This window comes from Bubalus kerabau, chromosome 20, assembly GCF_029407905.1.
Source record: "Bubalus kerabau isolate K-KA32 ecotype Philippines breed swamp buffalo chromosome 20, PCC_UOA_SB_1v2, whole genome shotgun sequence".
In the NCBI taxonomy this organism is placed as follows: Eukaryota; Metazoa; Chordata; class Mammalia; order Artiodactyla; family Bovidae; genus Bubalus; species Bubalus kerabau.
The window spans coordinates 18,904,376-18,918,647 of NC_073643.1; the positions used below are offsets into that span (position 1 = coordinate 18,904,376).

Below are 14,272 nucleotides of genomic sequence, written 5' to 3' on the forward strand. Positions count from 1 at the left end.
AGCTTAAAAACAAAAATCTCCCAAACATCTGACCAGATGAGTAACCTGGAGTTATATAGCTTTATCTGAAGCCACTTAAAAAGGCCTCATGATATACCTTAAAACTCCAGAGTTAAAAAAATCCCTTTAACTTTAGTCACTACATAAGTTGTTTACATAAAACAATTTCTAATGTCTGAAACGGACCTTGGATCCTGAAAAGCTTTGTTTCCTTAAACGTCCCTTCTCTACTAACATTTTTAATGTAATTATATTCATATAGCAAGCACTGGTATATTTGCAGTCAGAAGCCTCAAATTTTAGCTAGACATCAATTATTCCTTTAACAGTTTGTTCTTTTCATATAACCAGTGGAGTCCTGAAAATTAGGTGCTATATTTACATTACTTATCCTAAAATGTAGATAAGAGCTTAGAGAACTGATCAAATATTCCTAACAATAATACCTTCCAAAATAAAAGCTAACATTGATAGGATATTCCTTTTCTAAAAGCCATTGTGTCCCACCTCAATTTATATGCACCAGCTCATGTAATGCCCACAACTAATTTATGAGAAATGCACTATTCCTATGTAGCCAAAAAATTAAACTCACCAAGTTGAGAAACTTGTCCAAGGCCAGAGCAAGAAAACCCACAAACTAGAACCCGAACCATGGTCTACCCAACTGCAGAACCGCTGCTGCTAAGTTGCTTCAGTTGTGTCCGACTCTGTGCGACCCCATGGACGGCAGCCCACCAGGCCCCCATCCCTAGGATTCTCCAGGCAAGAACACTGGAGTGGGTTGCCATTTCCTTCTCCAATGCATGAAAGTGAAAAGTGAGAGTGAAGTCACTCAGTCATGTCTAACTCTTCGCAACCCCATGGACTGCAGCCTACCAGGCTCCTCCGTCCATGAGATTATCCAGGCAAGAGTACTGGAGTGGAGTGCCATTGCCTTCTCCACAGAACACTCACACCTTTAACTACTATCATGTCACCATTTGGCATATCTTGATTTAACATATTTTAGCAATAAAAATAAATACACTAGAATGTAAGATAGATTGCTGGAATGATGTGGTAACTTCTTTTATGTATTATAATTAGAAAGGATAAAACAGTTTTAATATTTGGCAGGTTTCAGATTTTCAACAATTTGATTTTTAACTTAAAACATATAAAATCAAATAATTTGACTTTTAAATGACAAAGTTAAAAATCAGATGTCACACTTTCTAAGATAATATCTAAATTTCAGGTCTAAGGGTGAATCACTCAAAAAATGGTATTGATGATCTCTGTATTGCAAGTGATACCAATGGCCAAGTGCTAGTCAGGTTTCAAGTATCTGAAATCATCAAAGACAAATGGAAAATGACTTAGCATTTCAGAGAGAGAATTTTTACCCCAATACAAAATAACAAGTTTATAAAAAATAAAATATCAGTTATTGGTATTTGATAACTTTTATCAAATATGATATTTTTATAAATATAATCTTTTTCCATGCCCCAAATGGGGAAAGAAAGTTTTCCTTTCTTCCCAGAGAAAGGAAGTCTTTTATCTTGAACTGTCTATATTAAGTCAAGAAATTCTGAACAGAAGAAGAAAAAAATCTATATTCCTCTTCTATAGCCTAAAAGTTTCCATTTACTGAAAAATCTAGAAGCAGATAATTTTAGTAAATAAACTAACTTAAATCTTCTTGTGTTATAATAGAAGTACCATGACAAAATCTCACTTTAAATAGCATTCATAATTTATCTGTTAAGTCTTACATAATAGGAATGGGAAAAGAAGACAATGGGAAAAATCTAGAAGCTAGATCTGACTTTATTCAGATTTTTAAATTCCACTTAGAAACCATATTTTATATAATTATAAAACAGAGAGTAATCCCTGCAAAGTCTGAAAGTGAAATACAACAAATTAACCTGTTTATCAAGTTGGTGACATAACCACACAAGATCTATCCCAAGTGATTTTAAACCACTGTAATTTGACTGGACTGTATATCTCTGGAAAGATATATCCTAAGGGCAAAAACAAACTCACTTTCCAGTAATCACATTGCCTGCCATTCTAAAACTGCTGTGTGTGTATATGGGGCAAAGCATGATAATTACATTGCGTGTTAGTGGAAACTGAGATTTGGGGCATGGGGAAAGATTACATTTATAAAAATATCATGGAGCACTAAATTCAAAATAAAAATGATCAAATATTAACTGATATTTTATTTTTTATAAACTTTTTATTTTGTATTGGGGTAAAGTCAATTGACAATGTTCCAACAGTTTCAGGTGAACAGTGAAAGGACTCAGCCAGACACGCATTCTCCCCCCAAATCCCTTCTCATCCAGGCTGCCACATAGTATCAACAACTGGTATTTCGAAAAAGGAAGAAAAGAGGAAAGGATGAAACCATTTTTTAGTTCTATCCATGGAAGTGGTCTAGAAAGAAGGTCCAACCCAAGAGCACCAAACACTTCTAACACCCAAACCGTGGTCTCTAAATACCATTTCCCACTAAAAGAAATCAGTTTTGAAGAAATGAGTTAAGTCCAGGTTTGGAGCAGGAAATACACAAAATGATCCGGGAACATCTTGTCACACTACAAAGCAACAGATCAATCAATGCAAGTCAGGAAACAACTGATAAGGAGTAAAAAGGCTTTGGAGCTAACAGCCAAATGTGGGACAATTTTTAAATGTCAACATTAATGACCGAAAGAGACTGAAACATATCAAACAGGTATAAAACCCTAAGTACACAATAATAATGACTCTTCATGGCTTAACTCTAGAGGTTGCTAAGTTACCAACCCATTATCTTGAAAACTAGTAAGTAAGGGGGAAAAAAAGCAAGCACTGATTTTGCCTTTCCTATTCAAACTGTTATCTTAGGGGACCCACATAATTAACGAGGGTGAGTATTACAGAAAATAAGCAGTGATAGAATCTAAGCCGGTTCTTCTCGAAGTGTGGTTTGAGAACTTCTGAAGTTCTTAGATTCTTTCAAGGAGCAAGTAAAGGCTTTTTCTTTTCAACTATGTATCTGTGGGAGGCCAGATTTTCTTCAGTCGTCAACCAAAACAATTTATCACAACAAATTAAATGCAGAAGTAACTATAAGAAAACAGTTGTCTTCTATCACCAAAGAGATTTGTTAAATGTTAATACCATTAAAAAAACTGGAAAGTTATTTTTCATAATCATGTTACATACATCAGCAGGATTTGTTATTGCTATTCTAAAATTAGTTAATAACATTAAAAATATACTGTTTTAATTTCTAGTATGGTAAATCTTAATAGAAACTATGCAAACAGAAACTCTCTAGGGCCTTGAACAGCTACCTAACATCACACAGACAAGCAGACATTATGTAACTCTTAAGGAAAGTACCTAGTACTTTATTATGAAGTATACTTGCAATGGATCTAATCTCTAAGTTACACAGGGGGTCATCTAATAGTAGAACATGGAGACACAATTTCCAAAATCCAACAGTAAGAACTCAACACAATGATAAATTTCATTAAGTGTATAATATGAGGAAAAGAGAACCTATAAATTAGACAAACTTATCAACCAAGTGCAGTGTACGGACCTTATCTTGATCAAACGGAATGGTTTCATTAAAATTCAAAGGGAGTCCATTTTTTCTATTTCCCCTCTGTTTTGTTGTATTTGGAATTTTTCATAACAAAAAATTAAATCTGTATCTATTCCCTTCCTCACTACCACTAAAAAGAAAAAGGGCATTGTAAAACTCTCTTTAGTTGCTAAGTCATGTCTGACTCTTGCGACCCCATGGAGCCTGCCAGGCTCCTCTTCCCATGGGATTCTCCAGGCAAGAATACTGGAGTGGGCTGCCATTTCCTTCTCCATTCTAAAACTGTCCATATGAAAATGGGGGTTCAGAGAAAATGAAAGTTGCTCAGTCCTGTCCGACTCTTTGCGATCCCATGGACTACATAGTCCGTGGAATTCTCCAGGCCAGAATACTGGAGTGGGTAGCCTTTCCCTTCTCCAAGGGATCTTCCCAACCCAGGCATCAAACCCAGGTCTCAGGCATCGCAGGCAGATTCTTTACCAGCTGACACATAAGGGAAGCCCAAGAACACTGGAGTGGGTAGCCTATCCCTTCTCCAGCGGATCTTCCCAACCTAGCAATCGAACTGGGATCTCCTGCATTGCAGGTGGATTCTTTACCAACTGAGCTATCAGGGAAGACCCTAATATGAGGGTTCAGAGAAGCAAACAGAAAAATCCTAGCAAAGAAGACAATCAGAAGAGCTCCAAAAAAACTGTATTGCTACAGAGTGACAGAAAGTTCCCACGATCCTCTATAATTAGGGTGAGGATATAATTTATGGCCCAAACCAGGACATTTTTGAGAGTGAAAAGGGTGCCATTACTAATTACTTGGGAGACATAAATCAGGAGTGTCCCAGGGAAACCAAGACATATGGTCACTCTATCCATAAAAGATTAAATTAAAAAAATAATTTTTCACAGTAGATATTCAACTCAATCCTCTGGGTTAACTATTTTCCAAAGAATCATATTTCTAGTATTACAGAGTTCACAAAAGCTAAGGTATTCTATACAAAAAAATTGTGTTTCATCCTTCTTGCTTAGCACAGTTGTATCATAAAGTTAGATATGTTTACGTCTCCCCTTGTTGCTTAGTATATTCTACAAACGTCCAGCCATTCCTTTTCATACCAACTGTGCATGATAAACTATGAGAGGAAAACTACACTTACCCAGAGCCCTTGCTTTTCTAAAAATACATGTCTTCCCATGAACCTCCACACAAGACCTTATCAGGCTCCTACTCAAATTATGAATGGATACCTTATGCGTAGCAACACTTCAAATCTTAATGGCCTAAGGGTAAAGTAAGGAAGAAAAAGCAAAAACACTTCATCCAGCCTAAGCTCCAAAGAGCACTGGCATTATCACCTACTTAATCTAAAGCGGTATAGCTATAGTAACTGCAGAGTTTCATACAGGATGTTGGCATAATTTTTTAAAAAAGAATCTTTAGCAAGTATCTGGTTTTAATATTGCTTATATAATATGTGCCACCAAGAAATGAGTAACCTGCTAAGCTCTAAATACTTTATCCCATTTAATCAGTTTTTTAAATGTTTGGTTAAGTTTTTCCAATAAAAGTAGTTTAAATATGAAAATATGAAACAATTTGGTACAATTTGTTGTTGTTGTTTAGTTGCTAAGTAGTCTGACTCTTTGCGACCCCATGCCATGCTTAGCCTGCCAAGCTCCTCTGTCCATGGGGTTTCCCAGGCAATACTGGAGTGGGATGCCATTTCTTTCTCCAGGGATTGAACCTGCATCTTCTGCTTGAAAGGCAAATTCTTTACCACGGAGCCCTATAATTTAGCCCCATCCTAAAATGTGCACTGACATGATTTCAACCTTTTATTCTTTATTAAGTTATAACATTAAAGTTTCAATTGCCATAAATAAATGTCTGCTGAAAATAAAAGTTTATGTCATCCAACAATCTAATGCTACAGCATGCAATCTAAATGTTCAGTATGCAATCAATCACAGTGCCTCAAAAGTCTTTCTCTTTATTTTACTTTAGGTGATTAAACATCTTTGTTTTTAGAAAATATAGGTGTTTTTTTTTTTTAAACAGGTTTTTTTTTTAAAAAGTGCCTTTTAGGTTCTATCCCAATGTTATCATATTAAATATTTATTTTCTAAGTAACCATATGTAACTGGGGCTCTTCCATTCCTATCTGGTTTCTCTTATAAAATAAGTCGATTCTCAACAGCCTACATCAATGAAGGAAAATGTAACATAAAGGCAGAGTAACTGCCAACAGGTCCTTCCAGGTTATTCCTCATAAAAAAAACCCTCCTTTGATATCAAGAATGCCTGAACAGTTGATTATTAACTGCAGATCATCCTCCTTCACAGAGCTGTGACAGAAAATAAATTGTATGTGTTGAGGAACACAGAGAGGCTGGTGGAAGGAAAACAGAATTTTTCAACACAGGCCAAAGATCCTAACAGGACAGAAATAAAAAACCCCACAAAAATGGGGGGACAAAAAAAATAGAAAACAATCTTAAACAAAATGACAAACAATGGATGCGAATATAAAACAAGGAGATCCATATGGACATACACCAAAATTAACAAGTCAACATTATTAAATATGCTAACACTATACTGGAACTTTCTAACTAGATCATAATTTCTAAGAATTATGAAATAATCCTCTTACTATATTCAGCAGTGCACATGCCTTATTAGATTTTGAGTCTTCACATTTCAGGACTGGGGATGAGAAAATTTCACCATCAGAAAACAATAAAATTTCTTATGGGGGGGATGGTACGGAAAAAACAAGGCTTTAAGAACATAAATTAGCAGCTTGAAGAAAGAGCTCTGAAGGATGAAAAAAAAATCTATATTCAAACAATTCCACTTCCACTAAGGCAAAGGGGTAGATTCATCAAGGTTTAATTTTTTTAACCTTACTGTTATCATAAATCTGAGTTATACAAGTTAGTAATTCCCAATTCAAACCGCAAATATTATCTACAGAAGAAATTCTTTTCTTTCTTCAAGCTAATATGGTGGCATTTGGTGCTAATAGTGACTGTGTTATCAACCAATAAAACACAAGTATGCTTAAAAACTTTTTTTTTTTCCCGGAAGGCTAAGAATTGAAATGGCTTATCAAGAAAGAGAATAGAAGATACTTTAGTTATAAAATCTCTTTTGCTATGGACTTTTGAGAATTGTTTGAGAACAGGACAAATAAGCTTTGTATTAAAGTACATAAAAAACAAGCCCACAATCTAATCATAATAAAAATCATATTTGCCAACCCAATTTTTCCTCTTTGTCCTATTTTATTTTTTTTTGCTAGGGAGAGGCGTTGTGGGATAATAGCAGGAAGTAAGGTGGAGCAGCTGCACAGACAAGAGGTACAGCGCTGCGTTTTACCTCCATTCTGGCCTACTGCTGGCTATGTCTTATTGCAAATGAGATGAGCTGTTTGGGGAGCCAAATAGTTATCAAAACCTGTGGGATCAAATCGTGCCCCTTCCCCACTTGTGCCAGGAACTTTTTAGGGACTCTGGCAAGATTCAGGTAATAGGAGTACTAGAAGCCAGGATGACGAGATTTCTAATTACCTGGAAAGTGGAGTGCACATTCCTGTGTGTGTACATGCACATGTATATGCACAAAAGACGCTTACCCTAGTGCTGGCAATGTTAGTCTCAGGACATGTAGAGGAAACTGTCTGAAATGGAGGCCAGGGTTTGAACTAGGTGGCTTCTATTTTAGTCACACAAATCTATGGAAATAATCCACGTGAATGAACTTTAAAGAGAAGAAATGACTACCCTAAATTTCTATAATAATATAAAATGCAGCCCACTAAATCTCATGTTAATGTTGATACTATTTCATGAAAAATAGTCTAATGGGAATAATTAGTCACTCAAATTTCCTTTTTCAGGTCAAAATATATCATTACTGCCAAGACCACTGTGCATAAAAATATGTTAAGTGGGTAACACATTTATATTTCTTTTACTAAGGGAGAAGACACAAAACATGGTCAGGCTTGCTTACTATTAAAATGTGCATTAAAGATATTTTTAATTATTCTGTTGAGTTAAAACACCTCTTCTTTGCTAACAGCCACAAGCTCTGAATCCATAAGAAAAAAAAAGTTAACACTCCAGTTTCCTTTGTTATCGCCTGCAGTCTGGATATAAGGGAAAACTCTAAGTCTGGTTTAATAACATTGCAATGCAGGTGGTATCTCAATTCAAGCAACAGATGTACTCTTAGAAAACTGAGTTCAAATCAATTATGTCTAAAAATCAAATTCTTGGAAAATATATTAAGCATTTATTTAAAAGAATTTCAGCATATATTTTTTAAAATGTAGGAATCCTTTTGCAATCAAAATAATTGCTGTCTAACTTGTCTGTAAATGCAATTCTTCAATATTTTGGCTTTTTAACAACAACTGGCACAAAAAACCCAACCAAACAAAAAGAATAGGCACACGTGCACTGTTCAACATTTTAAAAGTAACTATAAATACTGTTCAGGACATTGATCCTTTTAACATTTTAATGCAAACTTACACAAACTTTGAAGTATTTCATTATGATTTCGCATAAAGGAATAATGTCAGATCTCTTCCAACTCTGTGATTATTAATTCTAATAAGCTAGATGCAACCACCCACTTGCAGCTGGGAGCTGAGCACTTACGTATCAAACAAGGTTGTGTCTAACCTAAAAGGGAGGATGGGTAATCTCCAGGGAATATCAGGTTGTCCAGTAAGTAGCGATGAGACTGAAATAATAAGCAGCCTTTCTTTAGTTAACACTTTTACATGATGGCAACCCAACACTTGAATGCTGAAGGGTGCTCTTCATAACACTGATATAAAATTGCAGCTAACAATATGTAACTATTTTACAAAGGGAAACAAATCATTCTACTATTCTGGTCTAACCCAATAATCAAATATGGACAATATACATACTGAAATATAAAGGTTTTATTCAGATACAATATTCTTTCCTATTTTTAAATGAGAATTCAACAGTCAGATGCTCTAGAACTGGTCTACTGGGGAGGTGATTTGAATTTAGGGGGATACAAAGCTTTAAGATTTCATTTTTCCTTGGAGGAAGGGATGGGTTCCTACCAGACCTTCAGGGATATACTAAATTTGGGGTTACCATTATATGGTTGGCACAAATTCAACGCTTGAGTAGGAACTATAAATGTTTTCTTTAACTGTAAGCCAAACTGAATCATCTCCCAGGGAAAAGAACCTCCTCCTCCTGCCTTTCCCACCTCCTGCCCCTCCCCCACCAGCACTGCCTCCCTGCTGTGCAAAGAGCCCTTTGTCCTGCCCTGCACTTATCTAGCTGTTTGGCCATATTGACAGGCCAACTAGAGGCATAATAAGCGAGTCAGTTTGCCATAAGCAGCTGGCAATTTGAAACAAAAATCTTCCTTTTCTACTCAGACCAAGTCCTGCTGCAGGCGTCTCTGGCTCCTCCCATCCTTCCATCTATTTTTCAAACAGCATAGCGAGGAATTCTGCATTTTCCCTCAACTAGGTAGCACATCAGAAACTGGACTCCCCAGACAGAAACATTCTGAGTAAAGTCCTGCATCTACTGCTTTTTCTGTGATTCGTAACACAGGCCAAGGAGTAGCCTCAGCTCTAGGTGTATATACATGACTAACACGGCTAAGGAAATGATTACTACTTCAATCTGCCATCAAAACTCTTGAGAATGTTCATACTTCAAGAAAAGGCAGAAGAGCACAGATATCGGTAAGATCCTATCAAGACACATATATCAGATAAAGACATCCAATAATCATAGTGTTTTAAAAAACTAAGACATTATTCCAATAAGCAGGAAATTCCTTATCCCTGTCTTTATGTCAAAGATACTTAAAGTGACCCTTACATCTCTCCCTGAGGTATTCAACAAACAAAATCAATATGATGGAAAAACTGAGTGAGGCAGGATGGGATTACAAATTCCTTGTTTGGTGAGAGTGGATATAAAGTAGACAGAGATTCTGCTTCATTGTTCCTTTTATCTCTTATACTTCTCTTCATAAGTGTTAGGAGTTTAATATACTGTCAGAATAAGAATTCTCTAAAGCAATGCTTTCCAACACACTGGCGCCCCCCCCCCTCTCCCCGCAAGCTATGGGGTATCTACTCAATTCAGAATGAATATACAACAAAACATTTTTCATAAGACTAACTGATTAAACAAAATATGTACTGAGAAATTAAAGAAATGATATTCTATTCATCTCTCATGAACTACTCTGAATCTTCACCACAAGAGAAGTCACTGCATCAACAGAAAGGTTAAAAATGCCATTTCACCACATACTTTGGAATTTTTGGCAGCAAGGAATGGTGTCAATCGTTATTTATCATAGGTACATTATACTTTGAGGAGTGACTAAAAGAATTTTTTTCTTTTTACAAATAACCGCCAGTTGTATTACTAAATATATATTATTTCACAGGTTTGCAGAGTTGAAGTTTCGTTTGTCCTAAATAACAAAAAATAAGAAAACTTTATTTTATTCACTATCCACTTTTTCACTGGTAAGATGTATCAAACAATCACTGACTGTCCTTAGCTTTTGCGCAATATTTCATAAATTACTTGAATATGAAGAGGATAAAGTAAAAGTGGTTGTCTGCACATCTGCATTTTGAACAATATTATTTTCCTGTCCAAAGGGAAAAAATGAAGTGGCCATCCTCCTCCAGAAAGGCCAAAATAAGTCCAAAAAGTATGTACATTTCTGGACACAAAACACTATCAGAAGACACTAAAAATTTCAAGCATGCTGGTTAAATAAATTCTATGAAAAGGCCCTCTATGCTCTTAAGGAAATGATCTTACATTAAATCTCAAAGGGTTCCGAACAGGAAATACAAGTTAAAAGCAATTATCTTATAAGATAGCTTTCATATTATATGAAAGACAACTTAAAGACATTTGTATCTATGTTAAACAGCCAGTATGAGTGACACCATACTTATCTGATATGGCATCTTTTATATGTGATAGTAATAAGAATTAGAACCACCTAAAACGTTATCCATTAAAGGTTCTGTTTCATTAGTCCCCTTGCAACACTGAAAGACAATGCAAGCAACATTTGTGAATGACAAAACTCATTTCCATTCTTTCTGGTTCCCGCCACAAACGCCAGAGTCATACTACACATTATAGATGACTGGGTTCATTTACACAAAACTGAACATACTAAAATTCTGAAGGAAAAAAAAAAATATATGTAGGATGCATGAGTCTTAGGGGGAGACTATAATGGGCATCTGTTAAATATTGGATGTAACTGATGGTATATGGGGCTGGTGATTCTCCTTCAAGTACTTCCATACTCAACAAACTGTTCTGCTTGATCAGAGATCTTCCTAAACTGTGGGAACGGTCGTAGAAGACAGACTACATAAGGGGCCTAGAGGCTACCGTCTCAAGTATCCTGTGTACTAGGTTTATTCAATTTCTGAGTATTTCTTCTGGTCTGTCATATTTCAGATGGATCACTGTCAAACATATACATCCTTGTGAGGTTAGACAACTATACGCAACACATCATCAATATCACAGGTCAAATTCTAAAGAAATAATCTAATTTGGAGAAATCTATTACTAACAGAAAATAAGAAAATACTTGATATTTATATATAGAAATTATTCTGCAAAGGACAGTTGTTTCTAGAGTTTAAGACCCTAAATAGAGTAAAATGTTTAGCAAAAATCATCTGTTCAAATAAGGTAAATATGGTCTAACAACTGGAAGGAAGAAGCTGTACAAATAAAGTATTAAAATTGATTTAATGATTAAAAAGATGGAGGAAAACATGCCAGCTGCAGAAAAATCAACTGATATTTTCCCCATTCTGGTTCTCAGGAAGCTCCTTACATTCTTATTACCTTGGTTTTAAAAGGATTGAAAAATTAGAACTCAAATGGAACTTCTGGTCCTATCCAAGCAAAATCCCCAGATTAAAACCAAAAATTTGCCACAAAAACCAAACATAAAAGTCTTTAACTACGATCCAGTTTCCAAATGCTGATATCCATAAATGGGTAGAAGGTTATGAATTGCTAATTCTCATCTCCCCACCAATAAAATGCAAACCAGCACAGCAGTGAAAATTCCCAGGAAAGCAAGGTTTCCGTCTTAGCCCCGAAGCAGCCATTGCCTAAGTGCAGCTCCCTGCAGCCAACAGCATTAATGGACGCTGCACTGCTGTCCTTCCCTGGAGACAGCAGCCAGCACTACTCAAGCTTCTCACGTAGCAACCAGAGCTCCAGAGCCAGCAGCTGCTGCTGCCTTGTATACTCACCCCTGTGATCCAACCCAAAGGAACAACCTTCTTCTTACCCCACCCCCACTCCTTACACATTCTTTTTTTTTTTTTTTTGGATCAGTGCTCCATGCCAGAAGGGCTGGAATTATGCCTTTAGAAAGAAACAATCCTAAGGTCACCCTTTTAGTTTTAACTGTGGCTTTTTATTGGAAAAATCAACATCTACCAAATTCCAAATATACACTCAATAAGGTACCAATTTAGGAGTGAAGATTAACCTTTAGTCTTTAAAAGGCCAATCTGCTAAACATTCTCTTTACACTCAAATTTAAATTTGCAGTTAAAGAAGCTTGTGTTGTGTCCTACCAAAGGACATAATCATTTTTCTACATAGTGACATCCTGAGTAAACCTTAAAGATTCTAATCCCATAACGAGCCAGAATTTTTGGCTATAGAAGAAAACTAATGATCCTCCTGAAAAAACCGGCAGAAATCTAATAAAAAAATTTCCTGTCCTCCAACAGGCCCAGAAACCTCTGAAAAGGTGAGGTTTACTAGCTCAGATTCCACACACCTCAAATTACCACTTATAATTTTCCTCTCAAAGTGACCTACAAACACTGATATAAAACTAATCAAGAAAATTTCCCAAATAGGGGGTACACATTCTATTGAAAAGCTCTTAACACTCAACTCAGCTGGATCCACCCTAATCACAGTATTGCTATGTAATATGTAACATCTGCCCAACAAAAATGTTAATATGACCTTGGTCATAAATATGTCATTTAAATGCAACTCGTTTCATCAAAGGATAAAGGAAATTTGCAGAGGACCTGGGGATTCTTTTAGTACTATGAGAACGGGGAAAACTGGAAAATAAACCAAGTATAGACAAAGCCCAATGCAACCCAGAGGTCTGGGCAAGAAATGAGTTAGTGGTGAACACATTGCACAAGTAACATGAGAAAGCAGAAAATGCAGGTCATACACGCACCCTGACCCAGACGAGCAAAGCTGGCTGCAGCATCAGTATCCAAGGGAAAGACCAGTTATTCCCAAGAAGTGAGATGAGCAAAGAAGCTCTGTAGAACAAATTAGCATAGAAGGGGCTTTCCCAACAGAAACTTTCCCTCTCACGCGATTCACCTACTTAAAAACCAGGGCTTTTTCTCACCACCATTCACTTCGCATCCCTGGCTTCCACGCAGAGGGAAAGAGAATTGATAAAGGCTACATTTTTCTTCCTTTAAAGACGTTCGCATACGATCGCTCTCCACGCCCAAGGCAGGGAAAACGACACAATCTGGCTCAACTCCAAGCTAGAACCCTACAAATTCCGTGAGGCCATCTCAGATATACTGGGGCTTACGCCACTGAGAGCCCAAGAATGTGAGGTGGGGGTGGCGAAGGTAATGTCCTTAGTGTGGAAAACGAAGCAATCATCTGCGATGGGGACCCCAGGACGAGGGGGAAGCCGTCCAGGAACATTCGGGGGTGGGGTGGGGAGATCGAAGGCCCCCCCCCCCCCCGAGAGGGATCAGAGTTGTCACAAGGCCGCGCGAACGGGGGTGGGGGTGGGGTTTGGGGAGGGGAAAAAAAGTGTGCCTGTGTATTTTGAGAGGAGAGCAGCGAGAGGCCTATCCTCAAGTAAAAGGTAAGCGTGGAGTAGGCAGTTCCCAGGAAAAGGGGTGAAGAGGCGTGGGGGGAGGGGAAGCGTCCTGACCCAGGAAAGACGTGAAAAGGGTAGTGGGGTCGACGAGATTACGGATGGGGCCTCTCCGCCTGGGAAAGGGGTGCAACGGTGTGTGGGGGGCGGCGAGGGGGATGAGAAGGGGCAACATCCTCCTACTGAGAGCCTGGGGAGGGCCAGGCCCACGTCCCGAGAGCAAGCGCGGGGAGACGGAGGAGGTGACCCTTCCCTCTCCCGGGGCCCGGTCGTGAGGGTAGGTCTCTCTTTTCTGTTGGACCCTTACCTTGTCCCAGGCCTGGGCCCGGGCTGCGGCGCACGGCACTCCCGGGAGGCAGCAGGACTCGAGTTAGGCCCAACGCGGCGCCACGGCGTTTCCTGGCCGGGAATGGCCCGTGCCCGTGAGGTGGGGGTGGGGGGCAGAAAGGCGGAGCGAGCCAAAGGCGGGGAGGGGGAAGGGCCAGGGAAGGAGGGGGGCCGGCACTACAGTGTTGGCGGACTGGCGGGACTGGGGCTGCGTGAGTCTCTGAGCGCAGGCGGGCGGCGGCCGCCCCTCCCCCGGCGGCGGCGGCGGCGGCGGTAGCAGCTCACTCAGCCCGCTGCCCGAGCGGAAACGCCACTGACCGCACGGGGATTCCCAGCGCCGGCGCCAGGGGCACCCGGGACACGCCCCCTCCCGCC

At 38.5% G+C, this 14,272-nt stretch overlaps 1 protein-coding gene across 21 annotated transcripts in view; it reads right to left on the reverse strand.

Annotated features, from left to right (window-relative positions):
- Positions 1-14,012, reverse strand: part of SETD5 (SET domain containing 5) — an 87,246-nt gene extending 73,234 nt beyond the window's left edge. For all 21 annotated transcript variants that reach the window (XR_008706182.1, XM_055558050.1, XM_055558047.1 and 18 more), the window contains exon 1: positions 13,878-14,012. The gene's annotated coding sequence lies outside the window, so the exon portion shown is untranslated. The remainder of the gene's footprint in view (positions 1-13,877) is intronic.
- Between the last annotated feature and the right edge of the window lie 260 nt (positions 14,013-14,272).